General features: G+C 38.6%; 1 protein-coding gene and 1 long non-coding RNA gene across 2 annotated transcripts in view; one reads left to right on the forward strand and one right to left on the reverse strand.

Moving 5' to 3' along the window:
• The window catches only part of luzp2 (leucine zipper protein 2), a 159,828-nt gene that overhangs the window by 82,619 nt on the left and 50,929 nt on the right, over positions 1–26,280 (reverse strand). The gene's annotated exons all lie outside the window — the stretch shown is intronic.
• Positions 4,829–5,924, forward strand: LOC146719075 (uncharacterized). The gene is made up of 2 exons (XR_014919928.1): positions 4,829–4,936; positions 5,069–5,924. It is a non-coding gene; the product is annotated as an uncharacterized LOC146719075 (long non-coding RNA).

Below are 26,280 nucleotides of genomic sequence, written 5' to 3' on the forward strand. Positions count from 1 at the left end.
ACAATTCACTTTTTTGACAATCTAAATAATGTTCATCCCTTTTTACAATACCACAAGCATGCATTGTTTATGAGCTTTTAAGATGAAATTCAGACATCATGTTTAGTTTGAAGTTTAAAAGGTGATTACTCCAAATAGTTTGGAACAATGATGCAGCACTTGATAAAAAGCAGAGCAGTAAGCCAATAGTGATCTGAATAAAAAAGAAAAACAAAGAGTCAATCAAATCACATAACACAAAATAATCACTTTTAAACAATGATTTTCAAAGCAAGTACCATTGAATAATAAAGCTTGGATGAATCTGTTACAAAACAATTAAGTAAAGAGCAATTTGCATGTAAGTATTATATCATTTCGACAGATGAAATTAAAATAGTGTAAACCAATTTTACACATGAGTAATAAATGCAGATATTCTCACTCTCTCTTTCTTGTACTTTACATCATCTAAACATTCGAAAAAATTACATAATTGTGCAGCTTTCTGCTCTGTGTGGCCATCAAGCTGAAGAACTTGATAACACTCTAAGAACTGTTGTTCATAATTCACAATCACATATTAGTTAATAGATACTTTACAAGATGACTACAGTTAATAATGCTAGTAACTGGTTACTAGCATTATTAATGCCACAAATAAACATCACTCATCTAGAAGATTCCTGTCAAATTGCAGGTGATGTTTATAAAATTTTATTGATGCATGATAATCTTGCAGTGCATCTATAAACATCATCATAAACATATAAAAATCATTATATTTTTTCTTATTTATTTATTTTTAGCTATGATACCATAAAAATAAACACATATCTCAACTGCCAACCTCTGGTCAATCATGTAAACTATCCAGCATATATATATATGTCTCCAAGATCTCATCCTTGAAAGGTGATTTCTTCTAATTTGCTCATTACCTAAGTTATGCAATTTCTCACCGGTGGGAAGCTCTAAGGCATTGAAATAGAAATATTTAGCATATTAGATGAATAATTCAATGATTACTGGCAGGCATTTTCATGCATATGGCAGTTACTTTCCCTCGACATGTCTACATGCACTTAGAAACAATACCGTTTCTAGATATGTAGAAGTTTTTCTGTTTGTTTCGCACAGTGTATAATGTTTATTTTTCAAATTAGTAGAATATACCTTCAGTGAAATGCAAAGGAGAACTAAATCCTGTAAATCCTCAGTGCATTTCTCTATTTTCTGCTTGGGCTGAGCTCATCAGACAATCCACTGTGCTCTTTCCATTGTCACCTACAATCCGAATCATTTTCACAGTGACATGATATCCTCTCAATCAGACCAGCTCCATGCCTGGTAAAGCTGCATTTGCTTCCAAATTAACCAAGTCAAAGTCAAGCTCATTTTCTGACTAAGTGCATATCGACACCCCTGTTTGTTTTGTGAACATTCCTCTTGTGTTTTACACAATGTGTATCTGCCAAAGTTCCATTACTTTGTGTTACTTCAGCTTACTATATGATCTTGATGTGACACATTTTGTCTTCCTATAGAACAACCTCTAATCTACAGAATTCGATCGCGCAAATCATTGCTTTTAAAGCATCCCAGGAACCTCTTGTGGTTGCCAGATACAATTAAATCTCGAATTTGAGTGTATCTAATGCAATTCCACCCATTCTTGTTTTTCAAAGCTCTACAACACTGTGATTCCAGCCTCACTAATTGTTGTGTTATAATCAAGCTGGATTGAGCTCGGACTTTTTTGTTTACTTTAAAGCCATACGCTGCCAGACATCAGTGCCTACTGCTCTTGCTTATGATAAAGCAATTTCGTACATGTGGGAGAGCCTCACCTTTTCCCTCAGAGACGTTATATGACAATGTCTAATCCAGCTTTGTTTCCAGCCTTGTCAGAGAGTGGTACAAGGAACATGTTGTTTGTGCACCAGAGGCAACCTCAGGATATTAACACTACCACTATAATCCTGAATTGATCTGACAACTGAAACACTCAGGCTTTCAGTAGAATATTGGCCAAGAAATAGTAAAAAAAAAAAAAAACCTGTTCACCAAGAATTTGATCAGCATATATTTTAAATGATTAGTGTCGAGGTTCAGCCATAGGAGGAGGAGATAAAATCTTATTTGTTGGTTAACAGAACACCTCTATGTGTTCTCGAAGCACAACTAAAAAACAAAAATAAATAATTAATATTAACAATGGTATTTATTTACATATAAATGCCACATAGCCTTAATAAATTGTAAGATCTTATCTTATGACACTTGCATAAATCCAGTTTTTGTTTTAAATGTAATCACCACACTAGTGAAAAATAGCATTTATCTGAAAGATAGGCCTCTCTCTATTAGTCTTGTTTCCTCTCATCTGACCGATAGCTAAGAAGTTGAGAACTGGCAACAAGCAGACAGATGCATCTGATTCACATCAAGGGCAATCAGTGAAGCCTCTTCCCAACTTCCAAGTGTCACTCAGGGAAAACACAAGAGGACGAGTTAAGCCAGCCAGCAGGGAGGGAGGGAGGGAGGGGGGCGTGTGAAGTGGAGAATTTGGAATTGGATGACGGATGTGACTTGATTACTGGTTAACTACCCTGCTGGTGCACCACTCTGATCTGGATGAGAAACCCGCTGGCGGATGGATTCTCAATTTGGACTATAGGCGAGACTGAATCTATTGTTTGACTGCAGGCAGACTGACAGTTACTGAGGCCTTGACTGAACTTGCAGAAGCTTGCTCTTTGGGTACGTCCAAAGTATTAGTGTTCTGTTGTTGTGGTGAAAAATCTGCACCATGTTAAAATTTACAAGCAAACCTATTGGCCAAACTTTGGACTAACATTATGAAATACAAAGCAAATATACATGTGCAGAGAGAAGTTAGTCAGGGAAGTAAGTTGACCGCGACATAGTAGCGCTGCGGTTAGCATCGTTGCCTCAAAGCAAGAAGGTCCAGTGTTTGACTCCACCATCTGGCTTGGGCCTTTCTGTGCGGACTCCCCTTCACCCATTGTTTCTTGAGTACTCTTGCTTTCTCCCACAGTCCAAACACATGCAATTAGTGAGGTTACATTAATTAGTCATACTAAATTGCCCATAGGTGTGAAGGCTTGTCCCTATCCCTGTGTTATCCCTACAGCAGACTGTCCATTGTGTACCCTATGGTAGATGGGATAGGATCCTGCAACCCTGATAAGGATAAGCAGAAAAGAATGAATGGATGGAGTGAAGTAAGTCTTGTCTCACAACTTAAGAGCAGAGAGTTAAAAACAAGCGAGATGACTCACTAGACAACCTTGTTGATCTTCACTGAATCACACAATAAAGCTGAATGGCAATGAGTTTGTTTTGCTTGGGTTTATTCTATGATCCATGACCTGCAACCTAACACTAAGCACAATCATAGAAAACTAGAGCACATAACATGGCAATACGAAAAAAAGATAACTATCCATATGCAAAGTACTGTGATTATTGTTTATTAATTTCCTTTTATCATTTCATTAAAAAGATATCCTTTATAAAAACTTTTGCACAAACAGAATTTGATGTAATGCACTGCACTACAAAAAACAGCAGTGTATTTGTTTTTTAATTTATGGAGTTTTTGAGGGCACGGTGTATAAATATCTAAAAATCACATCACAAGTAAATTAGTAAATGTGGCAAATTCCATATAAAATTGAGAAATCTGTAGGTCTGTAAAAAAAAGACAACATTCAAAGTGCAGAAGGTTAAAAGTGGGAAACAAAAAAAGCATTTTCAGCTCCAATTATTACAGTTTTTTACAGTCGCTAACAAGCGTTTGTCCAAACAGTTGTCACATTTGCAAAACTCTAAACAGAATTAGCACAGGATCGGTCTGTTGTGGCCATACCATTCACACATTTCATGTCGTGTTCACCCAATATGCAGTCAGTGAACACATTTCCACAATGCTTACATTTTCTTAACAGACAAGTTATACCTCCCAACAAAACTATGGACTGTTCTTGTAGTATCTACGAATGTTAACACACAACATCCCACAATAGCAAAAACAATATTCCAAACCGTAGATACAGTATAAAAACCTCTGCCCCTGCAATGATATCAGTACAAAAACAATATCAATATCAAAAATATATCTCAGCTGTAAACAAACAAACAATTGAATAATTGACACACAGCTGATTTATGTTGGGTAAATTGGGCCAACCACAGCTTCTTCCATTCTGGCTTAGACTCAGTGGGGTTCATAAGGCAAGACCTTGAGGAGTGATGTTTTTGGAAACAAAAAAAAGACAAACACTGTAATGTCTGGTCGAGGAAGAGTAAGAGCAAGGGGCCCAGGGAGAAGAGCAGGCCCAAGGAGAGGGCAAGGTAGAGGTGTAAGAATGCGTGGTGGTGGCATTCCAAGGGCTGCAAGAACAGTAGTCAGTGATGAAATTCGTGCCACTATCATTGACCATGTAATCAACCATGGTCTTTCACTAAGAGAGGCTGGTGAAAGAGTGCAGCCCAATTTGAGGCGGTCAACGGTTGCCTCCATTATACGCATCTTTCAACAAACCAACAGGTAAGTATTGCATTTTACATGGATTGTTTCTATTCTCACTTGACATGTCAATATGGTCATACAGTAATGCATATGTTGAATTTTTTGTCTTTCTAAAGAATGCAACGTCTTCCACCCTCTGGGGGAAGAGGAAAGCTCCTCAGTAATGATCAGGAGCTTGCCATTGTAGAAATGGTTACTGCAAATAATGCAATAAAACTGCGTGAAATTCAAACTAGAATTGTGGCGGACCATGAGATATTTGACAATATCGATAGAATCAGCCCCACAACCATTACGCGGACATTGTCCAAACACAGAGTGCGGATGAAGCAGCTCTACACTGTTCCCTTTGAGAGGAACAGTGAGAGGGTCAAGGAGCTACGACGACAATATGTCCAGGTATAGTGTATATTCAATCCAATGTCCAGTTCTATAAGCTTTGCACTTTGCAAGTAGGTAACCTACACAATACTAGGTTACAGTACAGTATGGTATACAGTACTAACATGACTTACATAAACTTTGTTTCAGAGAGTTATGGAATTGGAGGCCAACCAGGCCCCTCATGAATTCATATACATCGATGAGGCAGGATTCAATCTGGCCAAAAGGCGTCGACGTGGACGGAATGTAATTGGAAAAAGGGCCACAGTTGATGTGCCTGGACAGAGAGGGGCAAACATTACCATGTGTGCAGCAATTGCAAATGCAGGATTACTCCTTCACAAATGTCAGGTTGGACCCTATAAATACAGAGCGCTTGCTTGCCTTTCTCAATGATCTCCACCAGCGCCTGGTTCCAGAGCAGGGTCAGGAGGGTGAAAACATGAGGACCTTTGTAATTACCTGGGACAATGTGGCTTTCCATCACTCGCAAGCAATAACAACATGGTTTGAAGTCCACCCAAGACTGGTAAGTCTCTTCCTTCCACCCTATTCACCTTTCCTCAACCCCATAGAGGAGTTCTTTTCTGCATGGCGGTGGAAGGTTTATGACCATCAGCCACATGACCAGATGTCCCTCCTTGAAGCCATGGATGCTGGCTCCAGGGACATCACAGTTGACGATTGCCAAGGGTGGATCCGACATACCAGGCGGTTTTATCCCAGGTGCATCGACTTGGCTGACATCAGATGTGATGTTGATGAAAACATGTGGCCTAACCCTGAAGATCGCAGAGATTAGATGCAACTTTTTTGCCTTTTTTTAGCCCCCCTCCCCCCCTTTTTATCTTGGCTTTTTGCTGTTGTTTTTTTGTTCAGAATGCTCTTGTGTGTTTCATGGATATTTTGTTCACTGTAAGCAATACTGTAAAACTTTCTCTGTCCTATCATACCGTGTTTCTACTGTACCTCCTGTGGTAAACAGTAAAGAAACAAAAACTTGTTTGCTTTTTACTGGAATGCTTTTGAATGTGAACATTACTGTACATGTGGACATACAGTTACCAACCAAGACATTTCTGGTGTCAATATGGTGGATTGCATGTTTCGCATGCAAATACCTGTGACACTGAAACATAAAAGTCTATGCAGTTTTTGTAATGTCAATAATAGCCAGTATTTTGAAACCTGGTGTACTTTGATTGACTGCATGTACCTTGTGAAGTGAAAACAAGTGTTATTCTTTGACAGACTAATTTCATTTTGAGTCAGATTTATAGTGTTTTTGTACAGTTAGTGTGTGCAGAGAAAGATGTGTTCTAATTTTGAAATGAGGAGTTAGTATATATTTAACAAAGTGTATTTTTGGGAAGGATATTATCCATTTGGCCAATTGTGTTTTGTAGGTGTGGGTCTGTGTTAAGAGTTTAGAAAAAGTATCTGAAGTATGGGTAGGCGCTTGTTAGCGACTGTAAAAAACTGTAAAGTATGGGGATCCTATGTTGTTGTTTTTTAAAATTTTAACCTTTACATCTGCTGCCTTCAAATGTGATCACCGGGTGTTATAGAAAAAAATGTATACTGGCCTATTTACAGCTATCCACTCACTTTCAAAAGAAAATATTCTGCTGCACACATTTTGCTTTACTGTTTTGGAATTGAGCCATTATCCGAAACTCCCACATCCTCGCCACCCTGGAAAACGTCGCCCCTGCGATGTCATAACCTCCTGCCTTTCCTAAAAACCTAACTACCACAAGCTACAAGCTGTGTTTTTTTTGTTGTTTTTTTGAATGACCTCAACAAATAATTTGACATAGAATTCTCAATTACCTGTTCAGCCTAAGTTTACATTTAGTGATTTCTTATAAACCGTCTTAGGAAATAATTCACTGGTTTTTCATATTTAGCCATAGTATAAGACATTTAGATATCACTTTACTATTCAACTAATATCAGTGCTAAGCAGCATAAGATACTAATACACCAGACAGTAAGTGATTAGGCAGTTGGAGGTACAAACTGCATTATAGTGCTTTACTCATATTATTGCTTCAGTCCCCGACGAATGGGAAGTGTAATGAAGGAATGACAAAATATACAAAAGCAAGAAAAAAGTGCAGCCAGATCACACGTACATTAAACAATGTACAAAGAGTTAAAAGTTTGCCTCCTGTGGGCAAAAAAAAACTACATTATATATATATATATATATATATATATATATATATATATATATATATATATTAGGGGTGCAACGATACACAAAATTCACGGTTCGGTTCGATACTTTGGTGTCACGGTTCGATATTTTTTCGATACAAAAAAAATGTTCATGCCTTTTTAATTTGTCATTTATTAAAATTATAAATATATATTTTAACTCAAAAGTACAGTTTTTAAATTTAACCCTAACCCTTGTGCGTGTTTTTTATTTTGACAGCGAATGCGCACCTGCGGACCACTTATGTGCAGCAGCCCTGGTTATTTAGCTCGTCATATTGCAGCCACAGAAATTCTTTTGTCCATGAAACCATAAAGCTGCACTTTCTTTTTGCCTTATAGTCTGATTTGTCATAACTTTTCCGTTTTGTGGTAAGCTTTTCTTTGGCTGTCACTTCTTCACCCTGACCTGTCTTATTTGGCTCAGCAGAACTAAAATATATATCTGTTTGTGAAGGTTCTCAGTCATCCAGGTCATCGTAGTCAAATATAAATCTTGCTGCTTTTACACACGCACTCACATAAGCTCAGCGATTCTCTGCGCGATCAACCTCTCACATGTTTAAGCTGCGGGAGATTTCACTTGTCATGTTTGCTCAGTAAGCTAACGATTGATAAGACGATGTCAGAGGAATTGGTGCGCAAATTATCATCACTCACAGATCAGTGCTGTCGCTCTCTATACACAGTTCGCGCGATTGCAAAGTGAAAGCAAAAAAACAAGCGCAAATTCAAACGCGATTTCAATATGTCACATATTGACAGTGGCTCACCGATGCCAATGACATAATAACCCAGCTACATTTCCGAAAGAATGCAAAAGCATTGACATATATTTTTCCTTCCTACAATAGCCCGACGGGCAGGGCAGAGATAGATTTTGGTAGCCCGACTGAAAAAATCGCTAGCCCCGGGACGTTGGGCTAGCGATATTGCAAGCCCTGTATCTGATTGAGGAATCACTCATCTTTGGAAAAGAGAGTTTATTACAGAGAAATGTCCATCCATCCATCCATCTTCATCCGCTTTGTCCGGGGCCGGGTCGCGGGGGCAGCAGCCTAAGCAAAGAGGCCCAGACCTCCCTCTCCCCAGCCACCTCCTCCAGCTTATCCGGGGGAATACCAAGGCGTTCCCAGGCCAGCCGAGAGATATAATCTCTCCAGCGTGTCCTGGGTCTGCCCCGGGGCCTCCTCCCGGTGGGACATGCCTGGAACACCTCACCAAGGAGGTGCCCAGGGGGCATCCTTGTCAGATGCCCGAACCACCTCAGCTGGCTCCTTTCGATGTGGAGCAGCAGCTGCTCTACTCTGAGCCCCTCCCGGATGGCCGAACTTCTCACCCTATCTCTAAGGGAGAGGCCAGCCACCCTTCGGAGGAAGCTCATTTCTGCCGCTTGTATCCGCGATCTCGTTCTTTCGGTCACTACCCACAGCTCGTGGCCATAGGTGAGGGTAGGGACGTAGATCGACCGGTAAATTGAGAGCTTCGCTTTTACACTCAGCTCCCTCTTCACCACGACGGACCGGTGCAGCGTCCGCATTACTGCAGCTGCAGCCCCAATCCGTCTGTCGATCTCCGGCTCCCTTCTCCCATCACTCGCGAACAAGACCCCGAGATACTTGAACTCCTCCACTTGGGGCAGGAACTCATCCCAGACCCGGAGTGGGCACTCCACCCTTTTCCAGCTGAGAACCATGGCCTCAGATTTGGAGGTGCTGATCCTCATTCCCGCTGCTTCACACTCGGCTGCGAACCGTTCCAGTGCGAGCTGGAGGCCCTCACCCGATGAAGCCAACAGAACCACATCATCTGCAAAAATCAGAGATGAGATTCTGAGACCACCAAAGCGAAAGCCCTCCTCCACTTGGCTGCGCCTAGAAATCCTGTCCATAAAAATTATGAACAGAACCGGAGACAAAGGGCAGCCCTGGCGGAGCCCATCACCCACCAGGAACGAGTCCGACTTATTGCCGACAATGCGAACCAAGCTCTTGCAACGGTTGTATAGGGATCGAATGGCCCGTAGCAATGGGCCAGACACCCCATGTCTCTTTCCAAAATAAAAGCTATACTATCCGCTTCTTCTGGGCTATATTCTCAGCAGCATATTAAACAGCTGTCTAAATGACTCGGCTAAAGCTAGTAGCATGCTTGCTTGTTTTTTTTCTGCTTCCACTTGTCTTTGCACTAGGATGATGTCGGCGTAAATGTGCAGTCATATTCGTTGTGTTCCCACTAGTGCTTTCAGGTTAATCTCGTTGAAATGACCTTAACGCCACAACACGGCAAATCTCCGTTAACGAGCTACCGCCGATCGCCCCGTGCATGGGGCTAGATGGCCAACACGTTAACGAGCTAACTGCGCTAACTAGTTCCCACCCATGTAATTGAGCATTGCATGGCACATCCAACATACTGTTTTACTTTAGTCCATGACTCGCTTACCTTCAGGGTCATACGTCACATGAAAACCAAAATAATTCCAAACGCCAGATCTGAATGAGAGTGGGGGAGGTCCATGTTGTAAGGAGAGCTTAACTTCTGTCTCGCTAGCTTGCCCTGCGCTCTTCCTTCTGACGATGCTGTCTGTGTTGAGCGCTCAGTGAATCTGCGTTCGACTACTCCGCCTAGGCTGCACTGTCGACCCCAGGCGGAGTAGTCGAACGCAGATTCACTGCGCGCTAAACACAGACAGCATCGTCAGAAGGAAAGTTGATAAAATAAATTACAAATTTTGTATTGTTCGATACATATGCGTACCGAACCGAAAGCACTGTATCGAACGGTTCAATATCGATACGAATATCGTTGCACCCCTAATATATATATATATATATTAGGGGTGCAACGATACGAATATCGTATCTGAATCTGTCTTCAGCCAAATTATGAATATCGTTGCACCCCTAATATATATATATATATTAGGGGTGCAACGATACGAATATCGTATCTGAATCTGTCTTCAGCCAAATTATGAATATCGTTGCACCCCTAATATATATATATATATTAGGGGTGCAACGATATTCGTATCGATATTGAACCGTTCGATACAGTGCTTTCGGTTCAGTACGCATATGTATCGAACAATACAAAATTATACAAAATTATATATATATACATATACATATATGTATACATATACATATATATATATACATATGTGTGTGTGTTCTTTGAAAACAGCCCAAAGGCTTGGGAAACTGTCTCTCATAGTAATATGTTATGGGATCGAGCATATTTCAGGTGATGGCGAGGATGATGACAGAGTTTCCCAGAGTTTGCAGTGTCTTTGATGCACAGTCTTTTGTACGTACTTTGCAAGCACTCAAAGGGGGGTGCTATGTCGACTCTGGTTCAGGGTTTCATATCAAAGTGTTGTTGTAAACAAGAGAATAGTTTGTTTCATAAATGCATTGATTTAATTACAACAGTCAGACAAGCTTTTACCTAGAGTCATGGTGGCAACAGTGTTATTCCCTCACATTTAATTTCCCAGCTTTTTGGAAAAGTATTACAGTATTTATTTCAATTATTTCTTATAATATGTGAAGTTAAGCTATGTATTTTACAGTAAACTAACTGTTAATTGGTTGCAGATATTAATAGTAGCTTGCCCAGTTTGTTTAAATAATCTAAGTTGAGTTGAAAAAACATCATGTTGACAACCCATTCCGTTGTTCCTTTGAAATGTTTCAGTTTTACTGCCTGGTGATAAGTACACACTGTTTCTCTTTAACAGGGCTCTTGGCAGTTTGAAGAGTGTAAGTATGCATGCATGCAAAAAGTCATAACAACCACACACTTTGAATAAAGTGGTGACCAGGACAGGGTTCTGTCTAATGAGTAAGATGACAGATGACAGTAGGCTTTAACAACATAAACATCGGACACAGATGTCCTCCACCTTCAAGAATCACGCTTTTCATGTCATGCATGCATTGCTGTAATGCACAATGAAAAAGATCTGATCTGAATCTGTCTTCAGCCAAATTCCACAAAAAGTGAGAAGCTAACAGTGAGACACATAAACTGGGTGATATATTAAGTCAAGGCAGAGATTCTCTCCTTGATCTCCATGAATTTCTTATCAAAATTATAATTACACTTATTAGCATATTAAGTATAGAATTCAACCCTAATCTGCAACCCATTTACTTTGCTTTTCATGAACTGTGCCACATTATGCTCTATTGAAAGGAAAATTATCTATCATGCCTACAAACATCACCAATATTAAAAAAGACTGAAATGAACCAAGGTTAATAGAGGTCTTCACCCTAGGTTGATAAGAATGAATATGGCCATCTGTGGTCTTCCTTAAGACCGACAGGAAGAGCATTTAAAAATATGTTTCCCTCTACACTCCCCGTTTTGAAAATTATTCAGTTACCACTTTTTGATAAGTTTCTTCATAAGACAGTGCTGCCATTGCCTTCTCTAATAAATATGAGTACTGAGTGTTGGGTGCTAAAAGCTGAATACTGGAGCAGGGCTATTTACAGTAGCATGAGCACAGAAGAAAATTAGGCTTTTCTAAATTAATTATTTTATGAGCAGCAAGAGCAGGAATAAGAACGTACCACATCATGGCCGATCATCCACTAACGGTTTGGTTTTTAACTAAATCATTTGTGAACATACTTCAAACAGCATATGACGGAGCTACTTAATGTTATTTTATATGGCATCCAGAAAATGATTACAGAGGTTTAAAGAGACCTAAATATTCAAAAGAATATTTGAATATTTAAAGAATAAAGAAAAAACATGTGATTTGGGTCATGCATAATTAAATTCAAATAAATAATACAAATTAAAATAGTTTCATGTTTTTTTGTTTATGTGAATCCCCCTGTGAAATTTCCCTTCATATTTAGAAGTGCATTTGGAATGTCTCATTTCTTTCTGGAAATTACTTGCAAATATTTAATGAAACATTACTGAATGGCCACTTTGGGCCCCGTTCACTAACACGTCGTTATTATATGCCGAAGAAAAGCAAGTCTTACATCTGGCACTTGATATGGTGGCAGTTATTACTGAGCGGGACATTTTTCCACTCGTGTTCCTTGGAATGCCAGATGAAGTGATGCGATAAAAAAAGTATAAATTACTAAACCACCTAAGTATAAATTTGCTCATTGAAGAGGACCAAAATGAGTCACGCAATATTAGCGACAAGAAAACTTGGAAGTCTTCAGGTTTAGTGGTAGGGTTGTTTTCAACATGTTATGTCAGGAATTTCACAGCTTGTACAACGCAATTCAGTGAAATGGCTGGAGAGTAGAAGGAAAACAAGGTTGACTTGGGACCCTAAATAAAAATAATGAGGCCTTTAGTTACATCAAACACATAGGAGCCCATTTTTAAACTGGATGTTTTGAATTATTTTGATTGTTTGAAACGTTTTTATTCGGATCAATACCTTTAGATTAATCAACATTTTTCCTTGATAATGTTTTATTACAGTTTAAAAAAAAAAGAAATACTAAGCTAATTAAGGGTGGTATTACTTGGTGGTATTGCTAGCACCACAAATCAACGAGTATGGAAATAAACTTTTACCAATCAGGCATTTCTAGTTTATTTTATCCCTTGAAGGGATGTAAATTCTCCTGATATAAAAACTCGACAGAACACAATGTCAAATTATTGTTGTATGGCTCACAGGTCTACATCATTGCTTGTCAACTACGAAAACCTGTTTCCATTATAAGGACTCTATCTGCCAGACTGCCACATTAAACGTAGCCTACATTTAACGTACACGTGACCTATGTTCATATGTTTAAATGAACATAGGCCATATTAAACGTAGCCTACATTTAACGTACACGTGACCTATGTTCATATGTTTAAATGAACATAGGCCATATTAAACAGCCTACATTTAACGTACATGTTACCTATGTTTATATGCTTTTTGATTACAATTAACAAGTTGTGTCTATCCTGTTAGTAAGCATTAAACCAAATGGCATGGCTTTTGGCAAATTGGGCATTTCATATTGAAATGAACTGCATTTGGAAAACAGTGCAACTTTTGTAAATTACGTGTAAACTGAGCACACTCATCAGCATTATTTGGGGATTGGCATACACTCCATTTTCATTTTGTTAAACTGGCCCTTTGTGTAGAACTACTTCTTTTTTAGGCAGAAGCAGTGAGGTAGGTACAGCATACTTTCAAATCCAAATCCGGTGGTTAAACAAAACACATTTCTGCCTGCCTTCCTCTTGACACAACTCAGCTTCTATTTATTGTGCTATTTCAGTGAAACAGTCAATCAAATGGTTTGTTGCTGTGCTCTTGCTACCTGGCCTCTCAAGCTTTGCCATCTGTTAACATGCTTAATGTGCTCGATTCTCTTTCAGCTTGACCCTGTCTCACAGCACATTTCTGCATTGAAACAGCAGCCAGCTCTTTATATTGTACTCTGCTGGCTCAGTATCTTTTTCACTTGGTAAACCGCAAAGGGAGTTTTTCTCAGAAAGCTTGTCTGAAAGAGCAAACTATTTGATTATTTTTGCTAGGGGAAGCCACTTTACCTTAAGCCAAGGGACACTTTGAAATGGGTTCATCATTCATTTCTCAAATCTTCTGCACTAGGGGTACATGTCTATGAATATTAATGGCATAAAAATAGTCATATCTTGCAGCTTAAATGCTGATGAAAATGCAGTTTTAGTGTCCATTTGCATAACAGTGAGGTAAGATATGGGCATCAGCTGCATTTAATTGAGCATGAAACAGGATTATACAGACTTCCTTCTAAATGGAAAGATTATGGTCACACTTCTTTCCTGGATGAGATTAAAACACTCTAACCCATATATTGTATATGATTTCATGAAATAGTCTCCTAAACACTTAGTATTAGCCAGTGTTTTTCTTTCTAAAGGAACTGTGTGGTATTCCAAACTTGTAATGTTAAAATCCATGTTTGATACCTGTCTTCTTTCCCATCTGCTCCTGCTCATTGCCATGTTTATGGATAGGTAAGCAACACCAATTATATGTAGGTGAAGGATGATGTGTCTATATGCAAAACCAAAAAACAACTAAAGCCTGTATGGAAACAGAACACCAACTCAGTCATTAAAGCATCACTCTGTAGTCCTCTGCATGAGAAAAACTTTGGTCATATTCAATTAAATGGCTGTGAAGCATTTGGTTATTGGAGACTGGTCTGTGAAATTATTTAATATACTCACCACTTATTAGGTACACGTTGCACGTACTGGGTTGGACTTTTTTTGTCTTCAGAACTGCAATAATTCTTTATCCCATAGACTCAACAAGGTGCTGGAAACATTGCTCAGGGTCCACACTGAAATGATAGCATTAGCAAGTTCCATGCGACAAATCTGTTATTCCATCACATCCGAAAACTTTGAACTGGACATCTGATGAGTGTTCAGACCATGTGAATGCAGTGAAGTCATTGTCATTTTCAAGAAACGAGCTTTGTGATATGGTTTGTTACCCTACTGGTAACAGGAAGAGAACTCATATACTGTGGTTAGAAAGGGATGGACACTGGCATCAACAATACCCAAGTGGGCTGTGATACAAAGGGCCCCAAAATGTGCTAATACAACATTACACCACCGGCAGCCTGAACTATATGCAAGGCATCACGGATGCATGCTTTCTTGTTGATGTTGACTACACCAAATTTTGATCCTAACAAACAAATCTCATATCATAAATCAAGACTCAACAGATCAGGCAATGCTTCTTCAGTCTTCCTCCATCCAGTTTTGGTGAATGTGTGCAAACTGTAGCCTGCTGCTCTTAGCTGACGGGAGCGGCACCCAGTGTGGCCGTCTGCTGCCATAGCCCATCTGCTTCAAGGTTTTGCCGTGCTGCGAGTTAAGAGATGCCTTTCTACATACATTGGTTGTAGCAAGTGGTTATTTCAGTTACTTTTACCTTCCAATTAGCTTAAAGCAGTTTGGCCATTGCCTTTTATCATCTGGCATCAACAAGGCATTTTCATGCAGAGCAGCACTGACGTTCATTGGAAATTTTCTCTTTTTAGGATCGTTTTCTACAAACCCGAGAGATGGTTGTGTGGGAAAATCCCTGTAGATCAGCAGCTTCTGAAATACTCAGATCAGCCTGTCTGGCACCAACAACCATGCAACATTCACTGTCACTTAAATGATTTTTCTTCCCCATTCTGACGCTCAGTTTGAACTTAAGCAGGACGTCTTGCCTATATGCCTAAAAGCTTTAGGTTGCTGCCATGTGATTGGATAATTATATTTTTGTATTAACATGCTGTCAAACAGGTGTGTATTGCAAAGTGTGAAAGCAAGAGTTATGGTATCAAAATTTCTTCATGCCTGTTATGGTTTACCTCAAATGTGCGCTATTCATTATTTACATTTGCTTTAAATTTATGTTTTTGATTATCTAAAAAGCATGAAAGAATCAAATTTAACTGAATGGCACTTTTTTGTATCACAGAGCTCTGACCAAGTCAGTTTTTTTCATTCTTGCCTAATTTTTTAAACACATGTAATGAAATAATCAAAAAACAATAGAGTATCAAAATAATGTTTTTGGGGAATAAGAAAAAAGTGGCTTAGACGTTTACAAGAAACCAAACTAAGATTGTTTTTTAGTTAATTTTGTTAAAGCTCCATCCTGATGGCCTCGTTTTCTCTTTTTTTTAAAGCAGCTTGTTGGAAGGTTGATTTATTAATATTTTAGGGATATTAACAAGTGACTATTCTGTGTGTGTGTGTGTGTTGTCATTTATAACAGGGTAGAACTGATGCTGTCATTTTTCTACTTGATTTATGTCTCTAACCTTTAAAATTATTATTCTAATTTAATGTTTTTATAGGATATTTATCCTTCTATTTTCCAATAATTTTTTATTTAATATGGAGGACATCAATTCGTATGAGAAGACATCTAAAGACGCTGTATTCAGCCTCAAAGAGCTGTTAGTGATTTTAGGATTTGGAATGGTACGATTTTCATATTTTTTCATGTTTTTCCCAGATTACATTTGAAAATGACATTGGAATTCACTGGAATTCATCAGTTAATCTAAGGGGTATAACACAAATATCTACAAATTGACATATTCAATAAATTCTACAATACAAATTCTTAAAAACTCCACTGACTTTAAGTCAGTTTAGAGTTATACATACAAAAGATAAAATAATAATAAAAAAATTCAAAATGATAACAGGCAAAATGGAAAATTCACATTCATTTAAATAAACAGTGATCTTGGCAATGTTGTGCAAAAAATGGCTGGGGTCAAATTACATTAAGAGGTCATTTCTCGACCGCCTTGCAGATCCGTTTCCCAGTAATAAGATCTTCAATTTAAATCCTGTCTGGAACCTTTGTTGCACATCATGCTCTCTCTGTCTCTTATAGTTTTGTCTCTCTTCCCTGTAAACTGTATAATAGAGTAGAAATGCAATAAAAATGATCTTTTAAAGGGCACTTATGCAGAAATGGCAAAAAGGTCTGGGGCCATTAATCTGGCCCAGTCCGACCTTTTTTGCAAGTCTAGGTTTCTTGTGAATTCTCAAAAAGCAGCATGCAGACATGGTTTGAATGGGTAACCGTCAGAAATGTTTTAGTATTACGTTTCTGATTAAGCTAAGCTTTTTAACAACAGACACAGCCACAACATCTTCTTTGTGTCTTTTGTCATGTTTCATCAACTAAGGACCTAGATGAACAAATAATGGACAGATATGATGAAAACTTGCCTGTGACCTTTAAGTGCTTATCACTTCAACTAGAGTGCAGCGAGTCTGAAAAGCCCACACTCTGTATTAAAACACTGCTTACTTTGGTTTTCTACAGACTGGCCATTTCACCTGTAGCTCTTGAGGCTTTCACTGTTAGAATGACTGTTAGAATATCTGACTGTTCACTGAGATGGTTACTGAAAGTGAAGCTATTAATTTGCTGCTGGAAAAATGATAAGGGATTAAAGGGGGTTGAATAAAACCAAAACTGTTATTAGTAGTTGTAAGTTTCCCTTCAGCTTAATAACACAAAACAGTTCACTGCCTTCAGAAGCAACTCGCCTCTACCTCCACTGTTAAAGGTTGAGACTTTTTTTTTTGAGGATATTGGACTTGCTTAAAGAAAAGGTTCGCACATTTTAAATCTATGCCAGGCATAGTTCTTGTTCTGTACAAAAAAAAATGATCTGAGGCTAATACGAGGGCTGAGCCATCCAATTAGTTTAATCAAGCAGATATCTATCAAAGTTAATGCCTTTTAAGTAGGAATTCCCTGCTGCAGCTCAACAGGGCTGCATCATCAAGGGAAACACAAAGAAAGAATTTCATACTAAAAGACATAACGTTAGACGATAGCCAATTGAACTTCCCAATTGAGATCGCTTTAAATAAATGTTTGTTGACTAAATTTAGCTTTTTTTAACGTTTTCTTAAAGAGTGCAAACAGGAGGTATAATTACAGCTACCAAACTTTTTTTTTCAATGAAATAGAATTCATCAATTAATGTGTTCTTTAAAGTTTTTCTACCTTCTACCACTGTATTCAAGCCTTTTTGTTTGTATTTCTACATCAGTGTTGCACAGTATCACATTATCTTCTTCACCAATTTTATGCACAGAGAAACAATAGGTGACTCGACGACTACATTTTGCCATGATTAGATGCACACAGCAAGATGTGAGACAGACGAGCTGAAAATAACAGCAGCCGTGCTGTTGTGGTTGGTAATTAAATATAAAATATTTTCCAAAATATTTTTCCTAATCTGTCACATGCCAAAAATAACAAACGTTAAGCAAGGCAAGTCTGTTCAAACACTCTGTGCTGTCAGTGACTTGTTCAGAGCTTATCCATCCTCTTCAATGACATTAATTAACTGAGCATGGATTGGCAGTAGCTAATCCGTCGCACTTGAATTGTGCAGACAAGTTAAGAAAAGAAAATGAGAACACCATTAGCAACTGTGTGATGTAGCCAACAGACAATGTCTTCTACTCAGGTTCACAACGCATTTTGTTTCTTGAGGTTGTTTTATATACATTTATATACAAAACAATATATACATTTATTTTGACATTGATATGCCTCTTTATTTGCGAGGTATGTGGGAGAATGCTTTGAAAACTTGCGTAAGACTTTCATATGCAGATGCCGGTGTGGCTTCAGCTCAGTGAACATTCATAAAAACTGAATATGACGAGAGACACTGCATTCTCGACAAGCTCTTAGTGCAAAGGAAGTGAAAGTGAAACAGAGTTCATTTTCAATGGTTGAGTAATTTATGTTTAGTCATAGAACTGCTCTCCACTTTATAGTTTTATGGCAATTTTCCTCTTTATAGTTTGGTTTTTTTGGACAACTTTACCCCATTGGACTTCCTGCAGGACCACTTTTTCACTAAAATCAAAATAACCCACTGGCGCAAATGGAGCAGGGATAGGCACAAAACAGCAAGAGGGGGAAAAAAGGAAAAAAAATCAGAGTTTCATTCATCATAGTGGCAAAAAAAGCAAAAAAAAACAACAACTGTGAAGTACGACATAACAAACAATGATCGTATGGTGGTCGTCATACAGAAACAATGAATTTGTGGCAGCACTTTTATCACCACAGTACTGATTTAAACTGTCATCTTACTTCAGAGACCGAGGCAATGTGGTTCTACCGTGAATAGCAATAAATTTGACGTTTGCTTGATGAGGGCCATTTTTCCTCTCAAATTGGACAAATGGAGGAAGAATTACACACTGGGCACGAGAGACAATTTCATCACAGACAAGTCTTTAATGATGCCTCATCTGCATTTTTCAATTTGAACAGGGCCAAAAATAGATCAGCGGCCAGACTTTGTTGAAATGAGTCACGTTAAAAGGATGGCAGTGAGACAGTCACTTATCTGAGAATTACGTGTCTTTTTTTTACCACTGTCTCATTGCCATGTCAAAAACCAAAAAAAAAAAAAAAAACTTAATAATGATAATGAATATTGATGACTTCCTATAAAACAAACGATATACTGTTTATATTGATGGATGTATGAGGTTCATTAATTAATTTTGTTGTATAATCTTTAATCAGAGAGCGAGAGACACCATTTAGTTTAGCTTGGGTGTTGTGTATATTATATGACTGGAGACAAGTGCTGTTTAGAAGAAACAATTGTATATATTTGATTAAAACAGAACATAATCAGCAACTGTCACAATACAACTAATTATAATAAACACGACACATCAGAAACAGTTGGATTTTCTAATCTACAACAAACAAAATAGAGAAAAAAGAGTAATTCATTCAATGCATTCAATCGTATTTTTTGCCATCTGCAAAAAAGAAAACAAAAAAACCTTTTAAAACTAATTGTATTCATTGTAAAGTCAATCTTATGAATATTTTAGACAGTTTCAGCATGCCCAGTGTCCACATGGAAACACCAGACTGTGTTACTGTGCTGCAGTGTATGGGTTTATATTCCTTAAAGGTCATTACTGTATGTTTTCATCTACAGATATCAGATTAATACAAACCTGCTCTACAAATTCAATGTGACCAAACTCGTCAGTATAATCTCCTTTTGTACTGCTGAACTGAATTTACTTAATACAAGCATGATATTTGAATATGCCGTGAGCCTTTTATTCAACATGTGCAGTTTTACTTTCCCCTAGGAGTCGTTTGCCCTGCTTAAAGCTGGGGCAAAGGCTTGCCCCAGCTTTAGATAGTGGCAGAGCCAGTGACAATACTCTCTCTCTCCCATTTGCAACTACTAGGCAGCCAAGACCATTAACATTTGGGTAGATTCTGCAGTGAGACTGAGAAGAACGGGATCATAAGCTGATGCCTGTGATGAAGTAAGAAAGATAATGGCTCAAGCTCATGCTACGTTAGGGGTCAAAATGCCTTTTTTGTCGCTCTGAATTTTGCATTCTTCTCTCAACATGGCTCAAGCTGTAAGCTTCTCACAGTGTCTACACTTCCTCACAAAGGCAGAGCAGGGAGAGCAGGCTTAGGCTCAACACTCCCTCCTTCCCTCCCTCTCGGCGCTTATGTCTCTTTATGTGAGTGTCAAAGTCAAGGGAATCTCTTATTCTTGTTGCTTTGGCTCCTTGGTTCATTTATGACCTTTAAGATTAAAGATAAGCCACAAAGTGTTAGCTTCAGTTCACCAGCCCTTTTCTCCTAATTTTCTGTTGGTTGGGTTTTGATTAAATATTTTGAATAGCATTTCAAGGGGCTTCGGAGTGGGCAGATGTGCAAATGAAGCATTGTGTGCTGATGAATCAATCCTGAGAAATAGGTGTGAAGAATAAAAGGCTGGCTGATGCAAAAAGCCGTAATGGAAGGATTAAAATATACATAATGGCATATTCCCCTTTGGCAAGACAAGCACATCACACAAATTCCAGCAGGTTTGTTGTTGTTGTTGATTTGCTGAGTAATTAAGCATAGATTTGTTATTCCCACCAGCTTTTCACTATTAAACGCCAACAAAGCTCTCATTATGGTAACCAGTGTCACTGACGGCCTTTTCTTTTCTCACCTCTTCATAAAAGTAGCCCTGGTGAATCTCCTACAGTATGTGCAGAGAAATCGATTTCTCTTTTGCTTCATAGACACGCGACTACTTTTAAGTTAGCCATGAATCAGGCTGCATTTGTAACACACAATACACTATACCTCAGCTGCTGTGGGCACTATGGAAAGCAAAGAACTGAGCAAACAATTTCAAACAGGCTATAGGAATTAAATATTTCATAAGGAAAATAAAAGCTTTTAGTTCCTGTCAGCCGAGGTTATAGCTAGCTCACAAAAAAGTCTCCTCCATAGATCACGTTATATCCTTTTATGCATGTTTTGATTATATCAGCACACATCCATCACGAAAGAGAACCCTGAAAATCCACACGCAAGGCATCAATTAACCACTTTTATTGTTTGTTGCATGACAACAGTTTGGAGTGTTTTATTAATTCAATTCATCAAGCTTGTCTTCCTAATTAATGTCCTCTATTTAATTGACAGATGGACATTTTGTAAGAGTTATCAGTAAGTGTTTCCCACTCGCTCTCTCCACGCTGCCAAAATTTTATGCTCATATGCCTACAGGCTTGGTTGTGTAATATTTTGTCAGCCTGGAAACATCTACATAGTTAAAAGACATATCTTCCAATATCACTACACTGGATTACCGAGACAGTGCAACTCGCCCAAAATAAATCCCGCACGAGAGCTTTTGCAGCTTTTACATGCATGCAGCTAGACATGCAAGAGTCAAATCATATTTGTGGAAACCAAGGGCAACTGGAGTGGGGGTGGGGGGCCAGAAGCAAGATTCATTTATTTATCCAAAAAACAAAAAAATCAGTTCCTGTCTCAGACTGTCAGTCACTCTCTGCTGTCGTTATGATGCAACAACATATCCCTAACCTTCTAAGCTCAAAGCAACAGTGCAAACATTTTCACTCGGTGTTGGAAATTTATCACGACCTTCTTAGATTGGGGACAAAATATGCGAAATGGTATGTGAAAGCTTAAAATACACAGCAGTGACACAGTAGCTTACCAGCTAATATATTTAATATTGAAGCTCAGTTTGGAAAACAGAAAGCAAGATTTGTTTTCAATTTTTTTAGATCCATCCATCCATTCCTTTTCAGGGTTGCGGTGGGCGCTGGAGCCTATTCCAGCTGTCTCAGGGCGAGAGGCGTGGGCAGGGCTGGACACCCTGGACAGGTTACCAGTCTGTCGCAGGGCTAACACATAGATAAAGACAACCATTTGCGCTCACATTCACTCCCACATTCACACCTATGGGCAATTTAGTGTTTTCAATTAACCTATCCCCACTAACTAAATGTCTTTGGACTGTGGGAGGAAGACGGAGTCACTTCTGGAATTATAATTTTACTCTTTAAGTGTGCGTGTGTGTCTGTGCGTGCGTGGGGGGGGGGTATGTATCCATGATCGTTTATGTTAATGAGAGTGTGGGGAGTGATTTGGAGGGCGGGGTGGGGTGGGCTGCTTTTAACCATGTAAAGCACTTTGTGCTACATCTTTGTATGAAAAGTGCTTTATAAATAAAGATTGATTGATTGATTGATTGATATAAAATTGAATAATGTCATGTAAACAACTCTTAGTAATCCAGTACCCATCAAGCTTGAGTCTTTAAAGTGTTATTCACATAACAAATTGACAGCCAATGAAGCAAATTACTCTTTGTGCCCTCTGCTTGACAAGCTTGAGATGTGACAGCCACCAGTGATAATTACAATTTACTGATAAGCAGATATATGAAAAATAAAGAAATTCTCTAGAAAACCGTATTGGGGATATTCCACTTTCTCAAAATTTGAAGACATTTTTCAAACTGCACAAACTGTTTTCATTTTTGCAGTAAGCCTATTGACGTCTCTCCAAAGAATGAGAGCAGTATGTTGCCAGCTCACCAGTGCTACAATTTGTAACGGAGCCTCAGCGGAGGGTGGCAAATAGAAAGACAGAACAAAACAGCATTCATGATTAATTCCTGTTAAAAATTACATTGTCAGGTTCAGCCAATCCCCTAAAGCAAAAATAAAAACAGAAAACTTGCAAATCAAAAAAGGAACACTATGCAGTGTCAAACATCATATTAAATCTCTGCATTATAATCAAACTCTAGTCTTGAGAGTACTGTATATAAGAGTGTGTGCTTCTTTGCAGGTCTATGGTTAACGCTAATCAGGAGGGGAGGGGAAATTTGGGACATAAGGAAGGCTCACGGGAAGGACGTAACAACATATCAGATGAGGCTGATGAGATAAGAGTTGCCACACACAGCAGAGTCCACACTGAGTTCAACAGCAGCCAAGCTATGGTCTTTGCAACAAATCCTCATCATTTTGTTGTATAGTAGTAGTCAGTGGTATTAGTATTCATAGAAGTATTGATGAATACAAACTCGTTTTGTGCTCAAAAACCACACTGCAGCATTAATGCACTATGGGAACCACTCTACACCACAAATGCAGGATACACGTACAACAGAGCAAATGTGATCGCTAACACCGGCATGGCCATTAAGCACAGTTTTTAACTTTCAAATCAGATTGATATTATTTACCAACAAATACCATTTTGGACACTTAGCTGATTGGAAGGTCCCGACTCTTTAAAATCACAGCAAAAGAAAAATAAATAAAGATAAACCACCATCAGTGGTAATAGTGGATGTGAGGGTGTTTTGGCATTCAGCTTGTAAAAATAGATGGCTTAAACTGCCTCTGTTACTATGGCAAAAAAACCCTTTCATGTTATTGGAAGTTATTGGTCAGGGTTATTTTAGTCACACTCACAAGAGCTTCATGAGAGGGTCAGTAGACAGCCCGATTTTGAAGTCAATGCTGCTCTGTGTTTTTGAGTGCATTCAGTTTTAGTTATTTTGCCTCTGCATCACACCGTAACACAGACATTATGCCATTCAAATACCAGTTACCGACATACACACTGACATATTATTCATCCAAGTTATTGATGCATCAAATGCTTTCCCAAAAGACGGTTTACAATGCATGCCAGCACACGGCGGTTCTTTGAGAAGAGGACTTTTTTAGAGCAAACGTGGGTTTTTTGTCGTTTAAAATAGATCTTGTAAACGCAGATGGACAGCCTCCCCAGATGAAAGGTTATGTCATCTGTGTTTGCTGAAGTAAGTACTTTTTGTTGTTCAGCATGTAATTTGCATGACTTTATAGTATTCAGTCCACAGACTAGTTAACAGCTGACAGTGAAACCTAAAAAATTAATGAGCAGAAAAGCAACAAAATAAAGGCTCAAACTCAAACAACTCTTTTTACACCGCTAGAGTGCCAAAGACGATACCTTTTTCAGACAGTTGCACAGTGACTAATTCAAACCATGGTACGACATTTCATATAATTTGCAACACTCACTGCCTGATGGCTAATGAATGCTAGGACAAGATGCTAAGGATTTTCTTGGAAGTAATCAGAATGAACAGGATTACAAATGAGTACATCAGAGGGACAGCTCAGGTTGATGGTTTTGAAATAAAAGCAGAAAAGAAAGGTTGAGACGGTCTGGGCATGCACAGAGGACATATAGTGGCTATATTAGTTAAATATGGAGCTGCCAGGTAGGAGGAAAAGAGGAAGACCACAAAGAAGATTAATGGATTTAGTGAAGGAGGACATGCAGAGGGTTGGTGTTACAGAGGAGGATGCATGGGATAGGGTGAGATGAAGCAGATGATCTGCTGTGGCGACCCCTAAAGGGAGCAAGCTGAAAGAAGTAGAAGAGTAATGAATGCTAGCACAGGTGTTCATATAATTTAATATTAATTAAATACAAGACATGCCAACAATGTAGCAGCCTGCTCTAATAAGAAACAAACCAAAATAACTGGGCCCTATGAGACTGTCTGGGGAAGGAAACCTCCACTATAAGACATGAAGTCTATTAGATTACCTAATGTGGTGTGCCAGGTGGATCTTGCTCATGCATTACAATAGTAACATGTATAACCTTGTGTTTGACCATCTTTCACATCCAACATACACACACAAACACTGTGTTTGTCTTTAAGACAAATTTATTCAACAAGTTACAAGCAATTTGTTGCCACGTTCTTTTGATTTTGTAATAAAATTCAAGGTAGGTGTTAGGGTTGGGCGATATGGCCTAAAATTCATATCGCGATATAATTTGAAGCATGTGCGGTAACGATATATATCACGATATATTCTTTTCTTCTGTATAACGTATTTTCCACACTATAAGGCACACTTAAAATCCTTTAATTTTCTTTAAAAAATCGAGAGTGTGCCTTATGTATGAATTCTGGTTGTGCTTACTGACCTCAAACCGATTTTGGCGTGCAGAAATCAGTTAAAAAATGTTTTAGTACAACTTTGGTAAGCTGCACTGCTTGATGGATTGTCAGAGTATTACGGCTGCCATAGTGAGGAGCTTCGTGGAGTAATCTGGGTCCAAAACTCCGTCCACTTCAGGTCCCAAAGTCAAACGAACACGGTCTAAATTCTTTCATCTTTAATTAAATCATCAGCGTTGCTGCTTTATTGGGTGTAACAATTAAGTTTTACATCCATGCATCCATGAAAACAGAATTTATTAAATTTAACGGAGTTAGAAGTTAACAGGAAGTTAGCTCGCTAGTTTACACCTAAACATTTCATACCATGTTCTGACTGAGAGATTTTTGAAACTAATTAAAACGTTCAGCTCTGCTACCACTTCCAACATAAATGAAGACAGAAAACTAAACAGCAGTGGCGTTTGTAGGGTTACTGAAGTTGGACTACCTGGTATATAATGTTGTGCTACGTGATTGCTAGCGACACAGCTATGTTAGCATAACATTAGCACAGTGAAGCTGGAGGATGAACGTTTTTTCCACTCGATAAAAGTTAACGTGAGGGATTCTGGTGGTTAGGGACAAATGCAATCGCATAGCAGGATGCTATACATGGGCCAAACTTCAGTCAGGAGAACAACTGAGATAATCCATCCACAATACGAGGTTAGTTATTAATATACTGCAACAACATGGGAATAGAACAGCTGCGAAAGAATTCAACATTGATGAATCAATGTTACGGAAGTGGAGGAAGCGCAGTTTTTTGCTTTCCCCATATTTCAAAAGTGCTTCATCTCCTTGCTATGACTGTCGCCCGGCATAATTTGCAGATGATAATGGTTTTAGCCGCTGCGATGCTTTCGACCAAAACAGGCGCAGCTTGATGACATCATCAACATGCGCTATTGCGATAGAGCGATATAGTCGAAATCTCTATCGTTGGCCAAATTTATGTCGTTTCTATCGTATATCGTTTCTATCGCCCACCCCTAGTAGGTGTACACATGTGTGCTCACACACACAAACTACACCTTTTTTGGCTCCTACCTCAAAGCACACTGTACGCTGTCAATCTTGTGTGCTGCACAATGTTTAATATGTAGTATTTACTGTTATATTCCCATAGATCATCATGATGTTGTTTATTATGTTGCTCTTTATTTTCTTCTGCTTGTTTTCTCTTTTTTCTTTCTCAACAGGTGATCCAGGTGATTGATATATGTATTTTTTTGTCTGCTT

This window comes from Copadichromis virginalis, linkage group LG1, assembly GCF_057382275.1.
Source record: "Copadichromis virginalis isolate Kocher_CV1m ecotype Utaka linkage group LG1, C_Virginalis_male_GT1.1, whole genome shotgun sequence".
Lineage (NCBI taxonomy): Eukaryota > Metazoa > Chordata > Actinopteri > Cichliformes > Cichlidae > Copadichromis > Copadichromis virginalis.